The 25,396-nt window shown below is 38.7% G+C and overlaps 1 protein-coding gene across 1 annotated transcript in view; it reads right to left on the bottom strand.

The window, feature by feature from the left end:
- LOC127450761 (SH3 and multiple ankyrin repeat domains protein 1-like) overlaps positions 1 to 23,781 on the bottom strand; it is a 117,583-nt gene extending 93,802 nt beyond the window's left edge. The window contains exon 1 of the mRNA XM_051715100.1: positions 23,491 to 23,781. The gene's annotated coding sequence lies outside the window, so the exon portion shown is untranslated. The remainder of the gene's footprint in view (positions 1 to 23,490) is intronic.
- Positions 23,782 to 25,396: the final 1,615 nt, after the last annotated feature.

The following is a 25,396-nucleotide window of genomic DNA, read 5'->3' as shown; positions in this document are numbered from 1 at the left end:
TTTAACATTTAACCATTTTTAGGTAAATGGGTTTCAGAGGTTTTAGTTTAACAATAAGTTAGTCACTTTGATAAGAATTAAGAATAAAAAAAAAAGCTTTTCTAGATACCTTGACTTTTGAGTGAATTTTTGAGAGTAAAATCCCTTTGAGTTCTCTAACTCTGACCTTACTCTTCATTCCTGCAAAAACTATACTGTCAATGGTTCCTTCAGTAACCCCTAAGAGAATGGTTTAAGCACTTGAAATATACAGTATATTGAAGTTCTTTAAGTACATAAATAGGATATTTGAGACTCATTTAAAGGTTTCAAAGAGGTTCTCCAATGGGGTCCGCTGGTGTGGCAGCTGAGGAACCCCAAATCATGTCTTGAGAATCTTAATTTTTACAGGGATACTTTAACTTAAGTATAATTTCACAGTACTTTTTATACCTCTGGTTCTGGTCTGCATTTTGTAGTTTGTCTTTGTCTTTTTTTAAATGCCATCTAAGCATATAAACATAACATACTGAGGGAAAAGCTTAATCTTGGGTAAATCATACCAAATCAAATCAAATCACTTTATTTGTTACCAGTGTGACATTTGGAGGATTTTTTTTAAACCATGTCAATAATGTAACATGGCATTGAAGTGTGCGATATCAGAGCAGTCTTCATGAGAAAATGAAGTGTTGTGTTAAAGGATTGTGCAGAATTATGTGGGCAGCTCTCTAGCCACCCTCACCATCATCAATAATAAATAATACTCATGGCTGCTCTTAGATTGGCATTACATACATAAAACATAAATGACACGTTCAAAGTATAATCTGACAATGTTTTGGCACACTCGTTTAGATACAGTACATGCCGTATTATATTGTTTATACAGGATGCCACAACACATATGAAACTTATGCATGGTATACCCGTACCAAAACATAAAATATATAAACCTTAGGGGGTTTCATACTGGGCACGTTTGCTGCGGTCCGAATCCGAGAGTGACTGTTTCCGGTGCCAGCGTTGGTCTGGTTTTAGACTATTCTGCTAAACCCCAGTGCTTTTCCATCATCAACTTGCTTCATCACGAACGTCCACATGGTGGAGAATGCGGATCGCTATATTTGTGTGGGTATTTATTAATTTGGTGTCATTATGTACAGCAGAGTGTCCGACGCTTTCACCTTTGTGGGTTGCATGCCATAATTCAGCAGATTCAGCCACTCGTGTGCTTTTGTGCAACCGATGATGTCATCATGGTTAAATTGGCTAACACGTATGCGCAAGTTATTTTCCTTCTTGAACAAGTGCGGACCCGAGGACAGGTTGCTTTCTCACTCATGCAAACTGTGTCACAGTTCCATTGCAACCAAGCTTAGACCACCTCCTACAGGTGGTTTCGGTAGCCCGGTCTGCAAAATAGCTTGTATATTATAAATATTAAAATTTTTCATGCAAACCATGCATGTTTGGCACTTAACTGCCAGTGTGAAAGCCCCCTTTGCTTACTGTATTCAGAGAGTCGGTTGAGCCTGAGAACACATGCCAATCCGTGGTTCGACATGACAAGTTGTAAACTGTCCTTCACTATCATTAAACATAAACGGCATTTGCTTTTGATGTTTGGAAAATGTGGCTTTGCTCTGTGGTTTGGTTTGTCATTGTAATTTTATGGTTTTTGTCTGACTCTTAACGGCAGAAAAATTTTGTCTTGTCGCGCTTGTCTTGTTGCACTTTACGGCTGAAATAGTTTGTCTAACGTGCTTGTCTTTGTACGTCAGGCATTTGGTTTGTCAATATCTAATTAGTTTCACACAGGTTCTAAACTGTGGGCGTGGTTCGTTATTTAGCATGATGTACGTGAATCCATATTTTAAGTACTTTTTGTCATACTAACCTTGATTTGCCTAGTCTTCTCTTTCTCATATAAGATGCTCATCTGTTGCCACCCACTGGCAAAAATATGCATCTGGAGAGATGGCGACACAACAAATCTCTTTGGTGAGTCTCTGGGATAAATCAAAAACCCCACCACCATAAAATACCATAATCACCTCAAATGAAAACCACTAATTCTAAGGGATAATTTTTCTAAAAATTACAATTCTTTATTTTTACTAAAATGTTGTTCCAAACGTATATTATTTTCTTTCTTCCATGCATGGACCACAACATGCGATTTTATAGGTAGAATGACAGCAACAATCACAATTCACTTTCATTGTAAAGATGAAAGATGCAGTAAAAGTGAATGGTGACGGAGGTTGTAAGTCCCTAACATTCTGACAAATATCACTCCAAGAAAGAACTATTCCAAATATCAAATCATATCAAAGCCTTCATTTCACAAATTCTGTATGGATCCACTTCATTCACTTCCATCATTCACTTATGATGCCAGTGTAAATAAAGTGATAATTATAAAGATCTCAAGTTCCTTTTCTTAACTATATGTTTTAACATGCCTTCATTAAAACACACACTAAGAACTGCCACTAAATGTTTTTGCCTTTGATAGTTAATGACTGAAGCCTAAATTTTCTCATTGATTTTAGTTGAGAGTGTCAGATAAGTGATGCTGGGAAACAGAGAGACGAACTTCAAGCCAAAGATTAAATCTGGCTTAATACATTTAAACTAGAATCCTGCAGTCTTACGGCTGTCATGCAAAGCTGCAAATTATGTTTGAGTTAACATGGTGCTGTGTTCACCAAGGACAATGCTAAATGATGTGTAGGACTGAAATGATAAAGCATGACTTTACTGACAGCGAGCTGTACTAAGTAATTTGATATATCTAAAGAGATCCAGAAATCAGTAAGAACGGTTGGAATGATCATTTTTAATTCAAAGAGTAATTATAGTGCAAGTAGGCTAGAAACCACAGGTAAAGAAAAACAACATTACTGAATTTCCTGACTTGTCTTGTGCACATATGGCTATATAGAGTATGACATGAGTAAATAATATTTTTGATTTGTGTGTGTATCACTTCCCACTAAACTCCTCTAAATGAGAAAACAATGCAATGGGATGCTTGTCCTTGACTCTAATTGGGAAGATTAGACATTGACTGTGATCAATTAGGGTTCTGCAATCAATGGTCCATAGCTGATCAGAAAATAAAGCAATAATCTGGCAATAATACATTTGAGGAATGTAAATTAAATCAATCTTGTCTAGTGTGAAGGCTTTCTGCTTTCAAATGTTAATTCGATCATTATGGCCATCATTGTCTGGTCCTCTTCCATAATTACCGTAGCTCTGGAGAATCTGCACCCTGTACGACATAAGAGTGGCCACCTGGAGTGTCTGAAGAGCCAACAACACTGACCTTATGTTGACAGGACGCCAGAAGCAAGTCTTAGACTTGGTAATGAGGAGAAGATATATTCAGCCATTGTATGTACAGATTTGGCTGTACTTGTGAGGGCCACATTTTTAAAAATGTCATTAGTAATATAGTAGCCATAATAAAAATTGAATGTTGAGGACATTTTCAGTAGTCCTCACTTGTTAAAAAGTCTCATAAATTAGCACAATAATGTTTTTCTTCAAATCTACTAAAGAGGTTGTTCACTAAAAAATAGAAATTCTGTCATCATTCACTCACCCTCATGTTGTTTCAAATACGTATGATGGAAAAGTTTGCCAACTTTTCGTCACACAAATACAGGACACTTGAGCATTCCGAGTGCTTCAATATACCACTAAAACAGAGAACAATAACATTTAGCCAAAATACATAACATCCCGGCTAATAGGGGACAGTTCGTATCTTAGATGAACACAAAAGGAGATGTTGTGCAGAATGACAGCCTTAGTCACCATCCACTTTCATTTTATGGGGGAATAAAAATGCAATGAAAGTGAATGGTGACTGAAACTAACATACTGCCTGCCTCCCACTTCTTCTTTGGTACCACAGAGGAAAAAGTAAAATTAACAAATTTTCTCAAAATATTAGGAGAATTGGTAAATGAGCTGTGATAAGAGAACATTAATTCACCCAAAAATTCATACAGGTTTGGAACAACATGAGGGTGAGTAAATGATGACAGAATAATTTTTGGGTGAACTACACCTTTGACAGGTTTGTGAGAGGATTAGGGTAAAGAGAGTATCATTACCTCTGTATAAAAAGTAAAAACGAATGCGTATTATAAGATGTCCTCACTAATTTAGTGAAACAAGTGTGTGAATGTGTGTTCCATTCCTTTCTATGAGAAAACCTTCACTGTTTGCACAAAGGTTCAGATAAGAGAAAGGAAAAACGCCTCATTTGAAAGTGTATTTGCAGCAAAGTGGAGAGCTGCATTTGTGTGTGTGTGTGTGTGTGTGTGTGTGGGCGGGTTTGGATGGTCTACAAGGACATTTTTTTAGGTTACAAACTGGTAATTACAAGGGTATTATACTATAAATGTGGTTTATGAGGACATTTCTAGTGTCCCCATAATTCAAATCACTTAAAAAAACATACTAAACAATGTTTTTTTTATTTTTTTTTTTTATTTATGTAAAAATGCAGAAAGTTTTTTGTAAGGGTTAGGGTTAGGGTTAGGGTGTAGAATCAATAGTTCGTACAGTATAAAAATCATTATGTCTATGGAGAGTCCATAAGGATAGCCGCACCAACGTGTGTGTGTGTGTGTGTGTGTGTGTGTGTGTGTGTGTGAGTATGGAGGAGTGAAAAGAAGAGCCATTGAATTATCTATCTAAGTGCATGTTTGTCTGAGTGCATCAATGTCTGCCAGTGAATCTATGCATGTCTCTAGGACCTTGCCACCTGCTATTTCTGCAGCTGTTAGTCACGACAATTGCCATCCACTCATACAATGTTCTCGCAGGCGGGCTGAGTGGAAAGGGAGGTTCTGTCATACAGTTGTGCTCAAAAGTTTGCATACCCTGGCAGAAACTGTGAAATTTTGGCACTGATTTTGAAAATATGACTGATCATGTAAAATAACTGTCTTTTATTTAAGGATAATGATCATATGAAGCCATTTATTATCACATAGTTGTTTGGCTCCTTTTTAAATCATAACAGAAATCACCCAAATGGCCCTGATCAAAAGTTTACATACCCTTGAATGTTTGGCCTTGTTACAAACACACAAGGTGACACACACAGGTTTAACACCTGTGGCTTTTTAAATTGCAATTAGTGTCTGTGTATAAATAGTCAATGAGTTTGTTAGCTCTCACGTGGATGCACGGAGCAGGCTAGATACTGAGCCATGGGGAGCAGAAAAGAACTGTCAAAAGACCTGCGTAACAAGGTAATGGAACTTTATAAAGATGGAAAAGGATATAAAAAGATATCCAAAGCCTTGAAAATGGCAGTCAGTACTGTTCAATCACTTATTAATAAATGGAAAATTCTGAGATCTCTTGATACCAAGCCAAGGTCAGGTAGATCAAGAAAGACCCACAGGTAACCTCAGGAGAAATACAGGATGCTCTAGAAAAAGATGGTGTGGTTGTTTCAAGGAGCACAATACGACGATACTTGAACAAAAATGAGCTGCATGGTCAAGTTGCCAGAAAGAAGCCTTTATTGCGACAATGCCACAAAAAAGCCCAGTTACAATATGGCCGACAACACCTTGACATGCCTCACAGCTTCTGGCACACTGTAATTTGGAGTGACGAGACCAAAATAAAGCTTTATGGTCACAACCATAAGCGCTATGTTTGGAGAGGTGTCAACAAGGCCTATAGTGAAAACAATACCATCCCCACTGTGAAGCATGGTGGTGGCTCACTGATGTTTTGGGGGTGTGTGAGCTCTAAAGGCACGGGAATCTTGTGAAAATTGATGGCAAGATGAATGCAGCATGTTATCAGAAAATACTGGCAGACGATTTGCATTCTTCTGCATGAAAGCTGCGCATGGGACGCACTTGGACTTTCCAGCACGACAATGACCCTAAGCACAAGGCCAAGTTGACCCTCCAGTGGTTATAGCAGAAAAAGGTGAAGGTTCTGGAGTGGCCATCACAGTCTGCTGACCTTAATATCATCGAGCCACTCTGGGGAGATTTCAAACATGCGGTTCATGCAAGACGCCCAAAGACTTTGCATGATCTGGAGGCATTTTGCCAAGACGAATGGGCAGCTATACCACCTGCAAGAATTTGGGGCCTCATAGACAACTATTACAAAAGGCTGCACGCTGTCATTGATGCTAAAGGGGGCAATACACAGTATTAAGAACTAAGGGTATGCAGACTTTTGAACAGGGGTCATTTAATTTTTTTCTTTGTTGCCATGTTTTGTTTTATGATTGTGCCATTGTTATAACCTACAGTTGAATATGAATCCCATAAGAAATAAAAGAAATGTGTTTTGCCTGCTCACTCATGTTTTCTTTAAAAATGGTACAAATATTACCAATTCTTCAAGGGTATGCAAACGTTTGATCACAACTGTATATTATTCTCGATTCACATCGCAGCCACCCTCCACTGTTACTATAAATACAACTAGCAGCCCCTTTGTTATTAATGCACACAGCCAATGCAGCCAATCACACCAGTCTTTCCAAAACTCATCATTGCAGGCTTAATGGCACAACCGCCAGATGCCTGCCTTATTGATCCACCCACAGCTCTCTGAATTAGGCCTGTGGCTTCACACAGGTTTAAGAAGGGGATCAAATAGGGATCCTGGGCAGGCCGGTGTGAGTGGGAAAAGTGGATTTCGCTCATTCACCGTAATCTCTTATAAATGGAGTGAATGGATGACCAAGCACATGGTGAGGGTAATATGAATGCTCTGACACACCTGAGGACACCACATCTTGCCAATGACCCAATCAGTGAAAGTAATATAGTAATATCCATTTTTTGGGGGTTCTAAAGAGCAGCAAATTAAGTTTTACATGTTACCTTTTTTCCAAGTTTTTCTTACTTTTACTTAATTGTGACATTTTAAAGCTGCACTACAGAAGATTTTTTTTTTTTATCAAATTAACAAAAGTCCAATACTGTGTCGTGTCTTTACTGTGTCGTGTTGTGGCTGGGGAAGCTATGGCTGTTCGGTCAGTTGCAGTTCAGGACAGCGACGGCAGACCAGCAGTCTTCGGATGGATGTTTAACTGTTAACTTTAATCGAACATTACTCTGGGGATATTGTGTTTACCGATTGAAAAGTGTTTAATAGGTTTCATTTTCCGGTGAAGTTAATGTAACTTGTTTACTAATATTCATGACTTCTAAGTATAAAATTGCAGTTTCGAGGTTCCTTAAGTGTGTCTGTCCCTAACTGTGTGTGTGCCACTGTTTTCGTATTTTCTTTAACCCCAGTTACAGAAATGCACAAGTTTTTGTATTACTTTCTATTGCCCTTTTAGCAGATAGTGTATTTAAACAGAGTGGACAATTTAAAATTGCATATAAAAGCAACTATAGGTGCAAGGTACTACCGATGAATGTATACTCATCTCAAGTTATTAATAATATAGCGATTTCATAGCACAGTAATGAACATATTAATTTATTTAGCATATAACAATCTCTCTATTTTAACTTCACTTTCAAAGAAACATTTAAGGAAACTGTTTATTATTGTAATTGTTTTATTGCATATTTCTGCATATTATTGCTTAAAAATGCTAAAAAAGTATGTTTCATCCTGATCATTATTGACTCCTCTTTTTGGTTTTTTACTAAAATTAGTTATTTTTTTTCTCTGTGTGTGTTGTGCATTAGCCTACTAAAGTACTTACATTATCCATTGAGGCTGTAGATTGCAATATATAAATAATTAAAGGTCTTCTATTTAACTCCTATCTGCCATATTATGAGTTTTACGTCTTGAAATGATATGTGTGGTACAATAAAAACGTTAATGTATAATGGATAAAACAACTGAATAATTATTTTAAAATATGTACAAAAAAAATAAAAAAAAAACATTTATCTTCCTCAAAGCATGTAATATTTCGGTTAAAAATGTTTTAACAAATAACATAATATCAACATGAAAATAGTATGTTTTGACTCCAACTTTGCAGGTGAATATCTCCCAATAGCCCTTTTCACACATGCAACCTGGTAAATTTCAGTAAAATTGTTGAATTACATTTTACTGGTAAATGTAGCCTACCATATTTACTATTCACACATGCAATGGTTTCCATCTTTTTCTGTTTTGCGACCATTCACACATTAGCACCAAAATGCCATTAAACTCTGAGATGTAGTTCGTTATTCTATCAGTTGACAAATTCCTCCATCTGCTCGGATGAAGAGAAGTGCTTTTAGGCTTGATAACACTTCACCACTTCTAAAATACAGAATCTAAAAATACTAGATAGCACACACACTGACTATATAAATGGCTAACAAAAACTGGGCATCACATATTAAATGATTGAGGGTCACTCCGGCTGTCAAGTCGATCCGATCACAAACTCTTGTGAAAACACACCCCCATTCAAAGAGACACATGCCAGAGGTAAACAAACATGTTTGTTCGTGAGCGTTGCCATTGATGTTGCTGCTTCTTTTTTCCTAATCTCAAAATAAATGGGTTGAGTGCATTTGGGTGCGGTTTTGGGTGGAAAGACTTCAATGGGAGTTGAATGGCAATTGTTTGCCATTTCCATTTCTTTGTGGTCCACCAGTGTTGTGGCCGTGCGTGGTCAATTTTCATTGGTTGCATTGCAATGATTTACCAGATGATTTCACATTTGAGTCATGGAGCATCATACACTAAGCAATTTCCTCTATAGTTGGCTCTAAACTATGAAATATTTTAATATCCTCAGACTAAATGGAATATTTTCACTATCTGTCCAATTTAATGACATTTTTGACTCCAAAGGAACTAAATTATCTCTGTCTTACGTCACACATAGCAACAAAACTTTTCAGATAATATTACAACTTCTCATTCAGGGAAATAGCTAGTGCTAAATTTATAGGTATCGTGTCATGTTCACACATTACCTCTAAATAGAAAACTGTAGGTATTTTCTAGAAAATGTTGTATGTGTGAAGGCGACTAATGATGATGACAGGCAAAACCCAGGTAACCTTAAACTGTGAGATTCAGCCGCACAGAGCACACCAAAACACAACTGATGTAAAATGTTCCACATCAAGTTACATGCAATTTTAGGTTTCAACCTCAGATGTCAAGAGAAAGCACAAAGTTCTGTAGTGCAGTTTTACGAAAGCTGTTAATGATATATAGGCAGTCTCTTATGCTCATTAACACAAAGTGTGGGAGATATTTGTGTGGTTTACATAATAAATGTGACGGTACCAACAGGTTGGTAGGTAGGCCATTGCCACTTACTCTTTAAAAGATGAGTAAAATATTACTTAGACTACTGCAATTGCACAGATGGGGCCTTGCTATTTAGTTTTAATTTATGCTGCAACATATTGCTCATCTCTTCAGGCTAACAGCCATAGGCTTGGGTATGCACCTGTTTCAGTGAAAAAAGAAATGTTCTTAATCTGTTGTTGCAATTTTCTCTTTTTCACAAATTTATCAACTCCAAATTCCAGTTTGCCAGGCACAGGGTAACAGTACAGGTGCATCTCAATAAATTAGAATATCGTGGAAAAGTTCATTTATTTCAGTAATTCAACTCAAATTGTGAAACTCGTGTATTAAATAAATTCAATGCACACAGACTGAAGTAGTTTAAGTCTCTAGTTCTTTTAATTGTGATGATTTTGGCTCACATTTAACAAAAACCCACCAATTCACTATCTCAAAAAATTAGAATACATCATAAGACCAATAAAAAAAACATTTTTAGTGAATTGTTGGCCTTCTGGAAAGTATGTTCATTTACTGTATATGTACTCAATACTTGGTAGGGGCTCCTTTTGCTTTAATTACTGCCTCAATTCGGCGTGGCATGGAGGTGATCAGTTTGTGGCACTGCTGAGGTGGTATGGAAGCCCAGGTTTCTTTGACAGTGGCCTTCAGCTCATCTGCATTTTTTGGTCTCTTGTTTCTCATTTTCCTCTTGACAATACCCCATAGATTCTCTATGGGGTTCAGGTCTGGTGAGTTTGCTGGCCAGTCAAGCACACCAACACCATGGTCATTTAACCAACTTTTGGTGCTTTTGGCAGTGTGGGCAGGTGCCAAATCCTGCTGGAAAATGAAATCAGCATCTTTAAAAAGCTGGTCAGCAGAAGGAAGCATGAAGTGCTCCAAGATTTCTTGGTAAACGGGTGCAGTGACTTTGGTTTTCAAAAAACACAATGGACCAACACCAGCAGATGACATTGCACCCCAAATCATCACAGACTGTGGAAACTTAACACTGGACTTCAAGCAACTTGGGCTATGAGCTTCTCCACCCTTCCTCCAGACTCTAGGACCTTGGTTTCCAAATGAAATACAAAACTTGCTCTCATCTGAAAAGAGGACTTTGGACCACTGGGCAACAGTCCAGTTCTTCTTCTCCTTAGCCCAGGTAAGACACCTCTGACGTTGTCTGTGGTTCAGGAGTGGCTTAACAAGAGGAATACGACAACTGTAGCCAAATTCCTTGACATGTCTGTGTCTTGATGCCTTGACCCCAGCCTCAGTCCATTCCTTGTGAAGTTCACCCAAATTCTTGAATCGATTTTGCTTGACAATCATAAGGCTGCAGTTCTCTCGGTTGGTTGTGCATCTTTTCCACACTTTTTCCTTCCACTCAACTTGCTGTTAACATGCTTGGATACAGCACTCTGTGAACAGCCAGCTTCTTTGGCAATGAATGTTTGTGGCTTACCCTCCTTGTGAAGGGTGTCAATGATTGTCTTCTGGACAACTGTCAGATCAGCAGTCTTCCCCATGATTGTGTAGCCTAGCGAACCAAACTGAGAGACCATTTTGAAGGCTCAGGAAACCTTTGAAGGTGTTTTGAGTTGATTAGCTGATTGGCATGTCACCATATTCTAATTTTTTGAGATAGTGAATTGGTGGGTTTTTGTTAAATGTGAGCCAAAATCATCACAATTAAAAGAACCAAAGACTTAAACTACTTCAGTCTGTGTGCATTGAATTTATTTAATACACGAGTTTCACAATTTGAGTTGAATTACTGAAATAAATGAACTTTTCCACGACATTCTAATTTATTGAGATGCACCTGTATGTTATCCATCGTATTGTTTGGTTAAAACACACATCAAGTTCTTCCAAACACTAGATGCTTAATCAAAACTAGGTTAATTAAGCAAACCAATTAAGGCAACATTATGGTAAAACCAATGGGCCCGACATAAAGTTATACTGAACCTATAAAAAAAAATTATTGTATAGTTAAGTGCCACAAAAAGGTGATAGAATTTTCTTTTTTAGGTCAACTACCCTTTTAAAAGCACAATTGAGCATTAGCCTAGATAAACATTTATGACTGGCATGTAGGATGTCTCCAAAAGCCTACTGATCTAAATATTCACTTGAATTGACACAGTCAACGCAGCTCAGCTGAAGGTTGATTGATGGTCTCTCTGCGCTTGGCACTGATAAACAGAGCCACAGTTGTCAGCATAAGAAAGGGTACATTAGCAACTTAAGCGAAGCCACCGTGATAAACATCTAACGCTGTGAGCTGAAGCATGTGGTTGTTAGACCTACCGTAGATGAGCAGAGACTGAAGGATAACAGTGAAGGACACCAATGCATCATTGGTGTCCAACAAGTCATTCATCAACTAATGCAATGGATAGCATACAGCATTTATCTGTTCAGCAGAACTCTAAAACACGCTCCTAATAAACGAACTGTATGGTGTCATTTGCCTTAATGACATTCAGTTCCTAATATCTGCAGGAGTGTGAGCAATAGTCATTTTGCTAACTGATATTCTCATCAAAATCAGCAACATATTCACAATGTTGTACTGCTGAAGAAGATCAGTGCTGCAGGATTTACCATTGATGGATTAATACAGTTTTGAGTGCAACTATTCTGCAAACAATGGGATTCTATGCAGAAGTATTCATGAGTAATGGACTGTCTCCTGTCTTCATTAAGCAAGTCTCAATAACACAATCCATCTGAATGAAAATAAGTGTTTCTTAACCACAAACACACACAGCTCATTCCCCATATCAGTTTTGATCGGGTTATCCTGAAAGAAGCCACAAACGGAAACGATTTAAAGATGTTTGTCCAATGGCCTGACATGGAATTTTGTGAACTGTCAAGATTACAAGCAATTACATGGGACTGGGTGTAGAACTGAATTCAGATCACACTGAATTATATTATGCACACAATGGTATTTTGACAATTTGCATTCTTCAGTAGCTTTGGAGACTGCTGACATCAATTATATAAAAAATAAGTGTGTGCTTACATGCAAAATCTTACACCAATTAAGCTCATTATGCTTAATGAGCCCACAATGTTAACATTTTACACGGTTTTCCTTTATCGGGGTATGGTTATAAACGGTTTAAGCAGAAACCGATCAACACATATATTTTGCCCATTACCCCGATTTCACTCTGCAACACCATTAGAGCTGTTTACATGTGTGCATTAAGTTATGACATCAAAATCAAAGAATAATCAGATGATTTCAAGTCTCATGTAAACTTGTTCTTCTTGCATCGTTGAGATGATTTTTGGAAGTTATCAGCGTATTTGTGTGCATGTGAATATGCTCAGTATCGATTACACTTCTATACAGCATTGGATAGAGCATCAGTATACTCTTCAGAGTCTTCATACATAACCTGAACGTCAACACTTAATAAATGTGCACAAGCAGCAAAACCTGCCATGGATAAGTCAATATGGGAGTAATGCACTGCCACAGCAGTAAAACTGCTTTGCTGGGCCGACCATCTCACCAACCCTGCTTCTGTGTCTAAAAATAGCTGTACTTTGATGATGCACTGGTTACTGCTGGGAAAAATTCATGCCCCACTCCCCCTCTTTTGCTGCATCCCTCTTTCCCTCTCAATGGTGCAATTAGCACTAATACACCAGGAGCTGGTCCAGAGAAGTGAAGGAGACTCCAGCCAATTGCTCAGTTCAGTTGGCATGAATGAGCTTATCCCGCCATGCAGCAGTCGAGTTGCAAAGCAAGGGGTGAGTGGGAAGGAAGGGGAATGGCAGCATGTAGCTGCATTACTGCAACCATATTTCACTTGCATTTTGCAGTGAAGCAATGGAGGACGATAGAGATGGAGTTATTGAAAGAGAAAGAGGAACAAAAATGATGCTGTCATCCAGGATTCACCAAATCTATTCTGCTCTCATGCACATACACAAACATTCATATTCACAACCACTGAAAACCCCAATGTCCTATACTCACACTGATGTAGACACCATCACGCTCTCTGTGCCTGAGTTTCCACTATTATCAGGAGTTGCAAAAATAGCAAATGCGATCAGAAGTATATCTAACGATTTTTTTCATGTGAAATACACTACACAGCATGTTATATGGTGTGTGGAGGAGAGGGACACAAAATAATGGCGAACTACTTACACATTGTTGTATTTGTGGTATACAGAAGCTACAGGCTACAGGTTAAGTTGCACACTACAAACACGTCTTATGTGAAAGCCCAATCAAGCGCATGCTGCTTCCGCTCTGCCTATGCACCGCATCTGCACTGCTTACGCACTGCTATGCATCTAGTGTAAAACTGCCGTTACCCAGACATCACATAATCTGACACACCACCATGCCAACCTCATCACCCCTTAAGCCAAAGAGACACAGCAACAGACCCAGGGCAGAAGATAGAGAGACAGATGGAGAAAGTAAAAGAGGAGAGAGAGAAAGGATGGTAAGGGAGTAAGAAAGGACAGAGCTGAAGTAGGCCAGAGCACAAGGGAGACCGTCTGTCCCAGATCAGTCTCTACCTCGAGCAGAATGAGAAAGGGAGGGGAAAAAATGTGAGTGGAAGTGCGTAAATGAGTGGGCTAAATTCCTAAATCTTGAACTATCTTCCCAAGAGCCTACACAGCAAATATTAGACAGAGAGAGATTTCACTGTCTTCTACTCTTGGGCAAACACACCAAGAGGGAGAAAATGACAAGGGGGTAAGAAAAACTTACAGACTGTAGAGGTGACAGAGAAGAATCCTACTGAAAATACCAACTTAGATCAGTATGAATTTCCATGCTGGTGAAGCTGGCCAACCAGCATGGTATTTCTGGTAAAGCTGGTTGGCCAAGGAATTATTGTTGGTTAAACTTGTTAAGAAGCTTAGCGTGGAGACCAGCACACTAGCATCCCATGTTGGAGATCAGCAGTGCTGGTCCACGCTTTTTTTGGGGACTTTCTGAATGTCCGATACAGAAATGAAATAGTAAAAATAACTAGATAGGTCAATTTTCTTAAGAAAGTGTGTGTGGTGCTTGCCTTGGCAAAACTCTCTCCACAATGTCGTCAAGCTACTTCCCAAGTCAAAAAAGCCCATGCCTCTACGATGTTCTGGTGCCAAGATATAGCTAGGGCCCCCAGAGGCCCTCAAGGTCCACATGGGGCCCACAAAGAGCCCCAGTACTCCTCCTAAAATCAAATAAGCCAACCCCTAAGCCTCTACAGTCTTCTGGTTCTGAGATATAGCAGGGGCCCTAAAGGGCCTCAAGGTGTGTCCTAAGGGCCTCAGCACAACTGACTAAGTCAAACAAACCCACCCCCACGTCACTACAATCTTCTGGTGCTGAGATATGGCTAGGGCCTTAAGGGGCACCCAGGGGCCCTCAAAGGCCTCATAGGGCCTACTAAGACCCTCAGAACAACTCCCTTAGTCAAAAGGTACCCCATGCCTCCATGATGTTCTGGTGCTGAGATATGGTGTTCTAGGTGGTGGCTAGGGCATTGCTAGGTAGTTGCTAAGGTGTTGTGCTAAACTTGTGAAAAGAGGTCACCCCCATGTCTCTACGATTTTCTGTTCTGGAGAATTGAGCCCTCTGCTCCTTTTTCAATGTTAATTCTATGTCTATATAAAATTTTACTGTTATGTTTGCATGACAAATTTAAGTACTAGATTATTTACAATGTATTTGACAGCAACTTGTATAGTTTGCAGATAGGCAGGACCTACACTGGGGATCTGCACCCTTAACTCAACTTACGTTGGTGACCAGCAATGCTGGTCTTTTCTGCAGGAGGAAGAGAAGGACTGGTCAGGAATAATGACAAGACAGGATGGAACAGGGAGCAAACATAAGCTGACAGTAGTTGAGTAACATGAACAGGAATAAAAGACTGAACACCATATGTAGCCTCCACACTGGCCTAATTTAAACAGATCCATTGGTATCGATCCATCCAGGTAGCGCCCACTGCTTGGATTTAGCTTATGCAGGCAAACATGTCATTAGACCTCCCTTATAAAATGCTCAGGATGGAAAAGTTTGTTAACACACATTAAAAAACATCTGTATCTACCCATTTATTTGGAAAGTATGAGAGGAACAAGTGGGACTGCATTCATCATAATTGACTGACATTACAGCACAGTTCAATAAGTGTTTTGTTCCAATTCAAACCTGGTTCCCACATCAAAACTAATACAGAAAAACAAAGGGAAGCAAGAGATACGGATGTTGAATAGTTTATTGTGTCTGACACCTACAGTATGACTGGAAAGTCTCATCTTAAAACAGTGCTATTGTTAGTTCAGTGCACTGATGTTGACTGTTGTTATTATTTATTGACTTTTTCATGCCACATGCCATGACAGCTTGTGGTCTTGTGGCTTTTGTTTGCGTTTGTTTGAGAACTCCCAAGACCAGGGTGTCCTAGTCATAAGGTTTTGTTTTAGACTGGTGTTCTCAAATATTCAGTTTGCACCCTCAATGCACTTTTTGCTAAATCTGCAGTAGAATGGACACAGCAGGCTAGCTTTTATGTAACAGTATATGTACTGTGGCAGTACATCACCAAAGAGTAGACTTGGAGGAGGACCACAAAGGGTTGAAGGCATCATTCGGGACAGGGCCAGATAGTGAAAATTTCATTAGGAAATTACAAAAAGCACCTGCACCCTTATAGGATTCCATGACTCTGACTTGTCAGAAGCATGTGCGCCACTGCTACTCTACTGCGCTGAAACAGTTACTCTTTCATTTGTAATTTTTTTATTTTTATTATTATTATTATTTAAGGGGGTTTGTGACCTATGTCATATCTTTGAAAGCCCTATTCTTTTTTTGTCAATGAAAATGGAGGCCACACTGAAAACAATATTGTTAACCTAAAAATTTGCTTCATGTGGCAACATCTAGTTTAAGTCAAAAAATAAAATTTACTGTAGCATCACTCTTTTTCTTTAAAAGGTCAATTTCAGTTGGACTAAAACAATAATTAATCTTCTAAAATGCCATGTCAATGCTTAAGTATGTCTGGTCATACTAGTCTAATTTTTGCTAAGTTGGACTAACAGACATAGATAATGCAACTGTAGCTCGGCTTTGTTCAGCTTGTATACACGTAATCAGTTTGCAGTTGGCATCGGCGTTTTGCTCATGCTCAGAAAGACAGAGGTGATGGGCGACTTGTATTACCGGCACTTCCTCAGCTGACGTCCTTCCTTAGGACGTGGCTCAACTGAAAAAATAAATAAAACCGGCTGTAGCTCGATTATAACTGTGCATGTACACATACTCACTAAATCAACCTGACTACATTGGGTTACACCAAGAGAACTAATTTTAAGGGTTAGATCAGGTAGAAATAGCTCCTTAAGGTAACAACTGCAGATTACCACATTTTACAGTGTAGCTTAGAATGATATCCTTTGTCAGCTCACTGATCTCCAGTTCTGTCTGATGGTCTCCACTCCTTTATATTAGACGTTTATTTGTATGTGAGTTTGTGATTATTTATCTAAGCTTGTTGAAATGATTTGAGTAAGCATATTTTCTCATCATCCACAGTTCAGTTCCAAGTGTGAGGGTGTGTTGCTAGAGATTTTTCAGCAAAGTATAATGAGAGGTAAGCGAGTGAACTATAAAAAAGAACTGCTGTCCTCTTGCATATTAGCATCATACATGAGAGAAAGTGATGAAAAAATGTGATGTAATATACGCATTATTCTACAATATGGAGTTCAACATTTAAGTGCAGGTGGAGCATTTATCTAATCTTTTCAATCACAATGCAAGCACATATTATCTGTAACAGTTATCTGCTGGCATCCCTCCATCATCCCATTTACACCTCTGTTTCTATTAACTTCAACTGTATTTTGTATTTACATTAAATTCTTAATTAATTAAGTAGTCCAGTGGAATTTTTAGAGCTGGAGTCAAATCTCCTGTGGTGTGTTTAAACTTTATTGACTGGGGTGGCCCATGTGGGGCACAGACTCGTTCAAGGGTGGCATTAAGTGTAACTCAACGTCCCTGATAATAATAATAATAATGAAGAAGAAGAAGAAGAAGAAGAAGAAGAAGATTATTTGACCATAATTTGGGCATTATATGATGAACAGTCTAGGGTGAGTTATTAGCTGCTGAAATTTGATTGGCTGCTGATGGCCATTTTTGTTGATTTTTCAACTGAATATTTTAAGGATATGTTAGTTATTGATCCAAAGAAGATGCATATTTAATTTGAACACTGTCGATCAAACTGATGCGAAACTAAATTTTACAAAAATTTGCGTGCATGATTAAAATGTCCTGTTGACTATACCGGGTTTTATCACATTTGGACTTTGCGTTGAGAAGATATTAGTCAATTAATCAAATTGCTCATAACTGAACAAATGTATTCGCTTATATCTTCAAAACGATTTGACATACAAAAATTCTGCGAGTATCTTTGTATCATGAGGGTCTGTAGATGATGTATACCAAATTTTGTGTGAATCGGACAAATGGCCTACTGATCACGAAATTGTGTGGAATCTTAAATATTTCTTATATAATGTCTCAAATTTGTCAAAATCACGCAGAGGGGTAATCATAGCATGCTAGCAACACCAAGAGAGTAGAAGGCTATTTTATTTATATGAAGTTTTTCACACCTGCATTCCAATATACATCTTGATGTAATCCTTTCTCATGATCATGCAGCGTGTTTTCATCAGCTGAATGAGAGGCTAAACACTATTAAAGTGTGACAAGACTCGCGCTGCACGTGCCAGCCATTCGTGCATCACAAGCCGATCAACTATTTAGCCCTTTTCGGTGAAATGCTTCTGCAAAATCCTAAAACTTTATTTCCAGATTTAATTTATAGTTTGAATAGACTCAGATTTTTGAACTCCACGATGTGGGTTTATGTTTCCTCTTTTAATCGTTTAATGTAATTTTGAGTGTAAACTATGGTTTAAGGAGGCTGTACCTGTATGCTGGGTTGGAAATCTCAAGGATTAATAGTGGTGTTTTCCTTATTACATCACATGTTGTTCTGAAAGCAAAAAAAAAAAAAAAAAACATTAAACACGGAATGTAGGCTGTCATCCGCAGAGCCTGACCGAAGCAAAGCGGGCACGTTTACTCGCGTGATTAACTGAAAGTGAAGCGCTGCCGTCTCATGATGCACGAATTGCTGGCACGCGCTGCACGAGTCTGTTGGGTATACTGCAGTCTCGTCACATTTTAACTTTTTGTTTAGCCTCCCATTCAGTTCATGAAAACACGCTGTGTGATCATAAGGAAGGACTACATCAAGAGGTAGATTGGAATGCAGGTGCGGAATTTATATAAATAAAATAGTCTAATTATTCTCTCTCGCCGTTGCTGGCGTGCCATAGGTTGCCAAGCCCTGTTCTAGCCCTTATAGTTCCAGAGTTATGGGCAAAAATGTAAATAGCTAATATATATATATAAACTTTCTTAATTTGATATTAAAACCTGTTTTCCTGATCTCCCAAAAAAAAAAAAAAAAAAATACATTTTTTAAATACTACGCTAGATGAATTAAGACTGAATGCATTACATTATGAAAGGAAATAAATATACGCCAAATGAAGAAGCAAAGTTCTACAAATTCAAAAACTGATAGGCCTGTTAATTTAATGAAGACAAATTAAGTTGAATTCATTAATTTAACTCATAAACATGATTATAATAAAGAACCTGCCAAAGTTTTGTGGCATCTTATCTTTTAAAGATATTTACAAATTCTTGTTTGAGGCAGATAGTTATAAGTAAATGAGATACCCCTGCATGTTTGACAAACTACTTATGATGAACACCGATGTTATACACACCCCAAAACATCACGTAAGTGTAACTAACTCTGGGCACTATGAATATACGGTGATGCCGTATGGATTAGCCAACTCATCCTCAGTGTTCCAATCTTTTATTAACAAAGTACTGCAAGATATGAATACTGACGTTGTTTTTGTCTACATTGATGATATTCTCATCTACCCCACTACAGAATCTGAACATGTCAGCCATGTCCTTCATGTACTCCAACAACTGATCCAGTACCACCTCTATGTCAAAGCAGAAAAGTGTGCATTTCATGTCTTTACCATCTCCTTCCTTGGTTATGTACTGGGGCCCCAAAGAGCAGAGATGGACCATTCCTAGGCAGAGGCGATGTTGAACTGGCCTCATCCCAAGACAGTAAAGGAGTTTTTGCCCCCAAATTTGTTTATTTGATTTATTTTTTTATCCCCTTTTCTCCCAATTTGGAATGCCCAATTCCCACTACTTAGTAGGTCCTCGTGGTGGCGCGGTTACTCACCTCAATCCGGGTGGCGGAGGATAAGCCTCAGTTGTGCATGACACTGCAGAGACTCTGCATGTGGAGGCTCATGCTACTCTCCGCGATCCTCGCACAACTTACCACACGCCCCATTGAGAGCAAGAACCACTAATCGTGACCATGAAGAGGTTACCCTATGTGACTCTTGCCTCCCTAGCAATCGGGCCAATTTGGTTGCTTAGGAGACCTGGCTGGATTCACTCAGCACACCCTGGATTCGAACTCGCGACTCCAGGGGTGGTAGTCAGCGTCAGTACTCGCTGAGCTACCCAGGCCCCCCTTTTGCCAATTTTTACCATTAATTCATCTGTAACTTCAGTTCTGTTGCAGCCCCTCTAACATCCATGCTGAAAGGCCAGCCAAAGAAGTTGCAATGGACTGAATGTGCTACCACAGCATTCGAGCAATTAAAAGCAATTTCACCTCTGCTCCCATCCTTAAACATCCAAAACCTACTAAGCCATTTGTGGTGGAAGTGGATGCCTCAGACAGTGGAATAGGAGCTGTCCTCTCTCAGCGTCAAAGTAACCCTTCCAAACTCTTCCCGTGTTCAATAAAGTGGGAGATTTCTGAGGTCTTACTACAGTCAGACTCAACGTCAGTGGAATAGGTTCCTCCACTGGACAGAATATGCCCAAAATTCCTGGTCCATTCATCCACAAGATTGACTCCTTTTGAATGTGTTCTTGGCTATTGACCTCCTTTTATTTCCTTGTTCTGGCAAGCCATCTGATATTCTAGCGGTGGATGATTGGTTGCATCAGAGTGAGCGCACCTGGGATGCTGCGCATGTGAGGATCCAGAGAGCCATCCGTCTTCAGATATTAAACGTAAATCGCAGATGACGTCAAGCACCTACTAACCATGCTAGACAGCTGGACTGGCTTTCCACCCAGAACCTATGCATGAGGGTTCCTAGCCGCAAGTTGAGCCCCAGATAGAAAAGAGTACTGGCCTGTTTACTTCAAGTAATGAAGATGGGACGAGTAATTAAAGTGCTTGTTTTCATGTTGTACTGTGTACGCAGAAAATGGAACTGTTGTTTATAGTGAAATGGTCCCTCGCCTGATTTCGTCAAGCCCGCTTTACAGGTGCGCTTCAGTTTCGTGGCAAGTGTGTTCAAGCCAAGGAGCTCTGTTTAAGATATATTTTAATTTCAGATGACTGTATGTAATGTGTCCACCAAGTCCACTTGAATAACTGTCATTTCTTAGTTAAACCAACAAGGTTCTACCTGGTATTATAAATGGCCTGCCTCCGAGTTGGGAAATGACCAATCATAGTTTTTGAATTTAGAACCCCAGGCCACCCATCTCAGCATGCCCCTGCGAGTGTCCTTGTGGAAGGGCCCTCCATGAAAGGATTAATTTGCTCACTTTCATTTGGAACAACACTATGAGTACCGTTCTCTTCTCGCAGTGTCCTTCAGGGGTACAAAAATGCTATTTGGAATTCACATCATTGCGTTCCTCTTCTTAGAGTAAAGACATGGCAGTTTTCTGAAATTGATTTGCACACATCCATGTGTATGCATGAGATGGAGAGGGCAATGCAGATCAGGGGAGAGGCTGGGTTTTACCAGAGCATTGAGTGGATGGGTGATAGTGCCATTCTAGTTTCCCAATTTGTCAATGTCCCGTTCATTGCGTCTAATTTTAGTTCTCTTTGTGTGCCTTTGTCTGATTATCCACTCTGTCATTCTATCTCATATCCCCCTGCAGATAACACACACTGGAAAGACTCAATGTGTTAAAAGGGAAGAAAGAGAATATGGAAAAAAGTGTGTGACAGTTATGTGACAGTGTGACTGAGGAAGAGATACTTTTTTAAAGCAATGTTGGCAACACTGTTTTGCCTCCAGGATCTGTGCCAGAAAAGTATATTTTAGCGTCTTTGTGGATTCTTTTTTGTTATGCCGCTGTTTGTGAACGAGAAAAGGGAAAAAAAGCAACACCACGAAAAAGTAACTAAAGGTATGCATGTTTATGAAAAGCACTTGAAAAGTATCTGATGCTGTTAGTTAGCTCCTACTTTAAGAGTTGCAGTTGCTTTTTATATGTCTGTTATTAATGATTAAAGGTATGGTTCACCCAAATACGAAAATTCATAATTTACTCACCCTCATGCTTTCCCAAACTCATATTACTTTTTTTCTTCTGTGGAACACAAATATATTTTGAATTGGTGTTTCTCAAGTCAATGGGGTTACCCTTTTTTTTTATATAAAGGCAGCATAAAAGTAATCCATTCGACAAGGTGTTTAATCCATGTTTTCTGAAGGAATACAATCGATTTGCAAGAGAAACAGATCAAAATGTAAGTCTTTACCATAATTCTGATTGCAATACAGTGCAGGCTTCAAGACGGTGATGCTTTGATGCAGCACACGGTTGTCAGGTACTCAATCCCAGTATCAGTGTACATCAATAAGACATTCCATTTTCATTTTCCATTGTTTACTATTAACCTTTTGGCAACCAAAAGTTTCCACCCAAAAAAACTCTGTGACTATCATTTTATTACGTCTGCATTTTTAAAATAGTCAAACGGCATGAAAACTCGAACCTGGCAACATTGTGTCTGATTTGTGTACATCTCCCATGAACACGTCAAGGAGACTGCGGATATCAAGATTTATAGTGATTAAGGACTTAAATGTTTTATCTGTTTTTCACTCAAAGCTATTGTATCGCTTCAGAAAACAGGATTAAACCACTCGAATCAAAAACACCTCATACATTATTCAAAATATCTTTGTTTGTATTCCACAAAAGAAAGTCTTACGAGTTTGATGCAGCATAATCCTGTATAACTATCTTTTACTTAATGAGATACCATGAAATGTTAGCCTTAGTCACCATTGATTCTCATTGCATCTATTTTAAGACAATGAAAGTGAATAGTAACTAAGGCTAACAGTTTGGCTAACATCTCTCTTTGAGTTCCACAGAAGAAAGAAAATCATATGGGTTTGGAATAACTGGAGGGTGATTACATGATGACATAATTTTTATGTCATCTTTACTTTCCCTTTAACTATTAATTTGGAATTATTGCAGAATTGCATTTGTCAGTCAAACCATAACTTCATAGCAAAGTCAGTCATTGTGTGTGTTTGTGAGAAAGAAAGATAGACACAAAAGAGTGAACAGAGAAACTGATGTGGCATTTGAGAGCAGCAATCATATGAGAGAGCTGCCATGATTGCAGATCAGTCAGTTGGCGTTGCTGGGTGAGTAAGTCTGTGTGCATGCCAATGTATGTGGGTGGGTGTGTTTCAGGGAGTGACAGTATACTGTATATCGTGTTCCTCTCAATGCTCAGTCGCTTTAATACACTGAGGAATAGAAACATTCCACGTTACACTCAGCACAAGAAAGTCATTTGTGTTATTCACTTGCTTTTTCTCGCACACATGCAGATAAACTTAATACCTGCAGATGCTGTATTTACCTCCTACTGCACCTCCTGTTTAAATCTAACTTCAGCATCTGTCTCCTTTAATGGAGACTCAAATTCCTCTATATCAGACACACTGCTGCAGCCAAAATACAGATAATGAGAAACACAAAGACAGTCTGATTTCCTTGCATAAATCAGTAGTATACAGAGCATGCATGGGTTGGCTCTGCTTTCCAATAGCTGAACTGATTCCAGATATGAATGGATAAACTTTACATTTCAAAGCACCGGTCAGGTTATGGGATCTACTCTTAAAATCCCTCCATCTCCATCAGATTAATTTATTTCTCAACGTCCTCACATTTTTACCAGCCTCCCAAAGCATTTCATGCATTCACAAGCTCAAGCATTAGGAGAAATAAGCCCTACTTACTGTCTTGCTGTGGTTGTCTCTATTTGCAGATCCTTCCTTTGTAAACGGAGAGAGTGACAGTAGTTATAAAGAAAGGAAAAATCCAGCAGCTGGTAAAACAAATAAATGTAAAAAAAAAAACAAAAAAAAACAACTACAACAAAAAAGAGAAGAGGAGAGAAAGGGAGAAAAAATAAGAAAAAAAAAGAAAAGGATGAAACTAAATCACTGCAGAAACAATTAGGCCTTCTGAAATTACATTTTAGAGTGTGTCCTGTAAGCCGGTGAGCGCTGGGAGCCAATGCATATCCTCAGCGGGCAGACACCGTTCCAGTGGCCGTGCAATAGGCCATGCAGTAGTACTGACAATCGGTCTAACCATCTCTCTCTCTCCTTCCATCCCTCCCTCCTTTTCTCCCTAACATGTTCAAACAGCCCCAATCTCTCTTTCTCTTGCAGCTGGTTGGTTGGCTTCATTCCTCTCTCATCCTCTTGTTTCCCTCCCTCCATACCTGTCTTCCTCTCTCTCAATCGCTTTTGCCCCTCCCCCGTCCTCCTCCTCCCTTCCCGGTTTCTGCTTCGCTGTCTTTTCTCTATCAGAACCCAGATACAAGGCAGACCCCCTCCTTCGCTCTCTCTCCATCTCTCTCTCCCTCTCTTTCTTTGATGTTGTGTGGAGTTCTAGACTCTTGATTGAGAGAGACTTCTTGACAGACTAAGACGGTTGCAAAGTGAAAATGAAAAATACATCAGGCTACACTGTGTTCTACACTCAGACACAGGTCTTGCACAAAGCAATAACATGAACTCAGCCAAATTCATTGCAGAGGACAAAAGAAAGGACTACACAGCATGGGGGGAAACATTGGAGTAAAACACAGTAATAGCAGCTGTTTGATTGAGCACACCCGTACCTTGATACAGTCCACAGAAGAAATAAATGACCATTTATTTACGAGTTACCAGCATTAGTAATCTGTTAAATTGTACCTTAATGTAAACACCTGTGAACCCTTAATTAACAAGTTTCTATCATATGTAACATATGAAAATGAACATTAATGTAAAGTGGACAATTAAGAAACATTGAAGAAAAGAGTTTCCAACTCCTGCACTCCATTTGTTAATGAGTGACTGCATCAAGATTACTTAATTTATCATACTTATTATACCATTTATAAATAAACATACATCATGTAATGGTCTTTATTATAGCAAATAAACAATACAATTAACATTCAGCATAGAAAAATAGACATGCTTACACTATCATTAGAAAAAATTAAAACACATTAATCTATATAAACTAAGTCTACATTATTACATTAGGCTAGCCTATATCTACTTTACATACTGGATTAATATAAGAAAACTAATAGTCTAGAGCACATTTCAGTCAGATCATAGTTTATCGAAAACATAATTAACAAACACAAATTGGCAACTTCTACAGGATAAATTGAGAGTAAATAATGAAATAAATAAATAAACATCCCATGTTGTTCCATTAATTACCTGCACTACACACCTGTGTCCCACCTGCTGGCCACTCACAGCTTTGAAAAGTCACGCGACCCACCATTAACCAATCGTGTTTCCCGTACGATATATTTTTGCAAGCAAGGTTGGTAGTACCCAGCAGTTCAATTTAAACAATTTAAACATACAGTGTATATAATGAACATTTTTTTAATACTACTTACATAAAATTGATCTTGTTATTTTTTTATAATTTCAATAATGGATTATGATATTTTATTTTGTGTAAGATGTGCATGGTTAAAAACGTGGAGCTGATTGGTTAGAAGTGCTTTACATTTTCAAAGTAGTGATTGGCTGGGAGGCAGGACACTAGGTTATCCAGGAGATCGGAGCAGAGGTTCTTGGAACGGAGTGAGAAAGCGAAAAAAAGATACATTTCTTTAAA

This window comes from Myxocyprinus asiaticus, chromosome 13 (genome assembly GCF_019703515.2).
Source record: "Myxocyprinus asiaticus isolate MX2 ecotype Aquarium Trade chromosome 13, UBuf_Myxa_2, whole genome shotgun sequence".
Taxonomy (NCBI): domain Eukaryota; kingdom Metazoa; phylum Chordata; class Actinopteri; order Cypriniformes; family Catostomidae; genus Myxocyprinus; species Myxocyprinus asiaticus.
The sequence above is the reverse complement of the archived record's forward strand: the minus strand, read 5'-3'. Positions and strand labels throughout refer to the sequence as shown.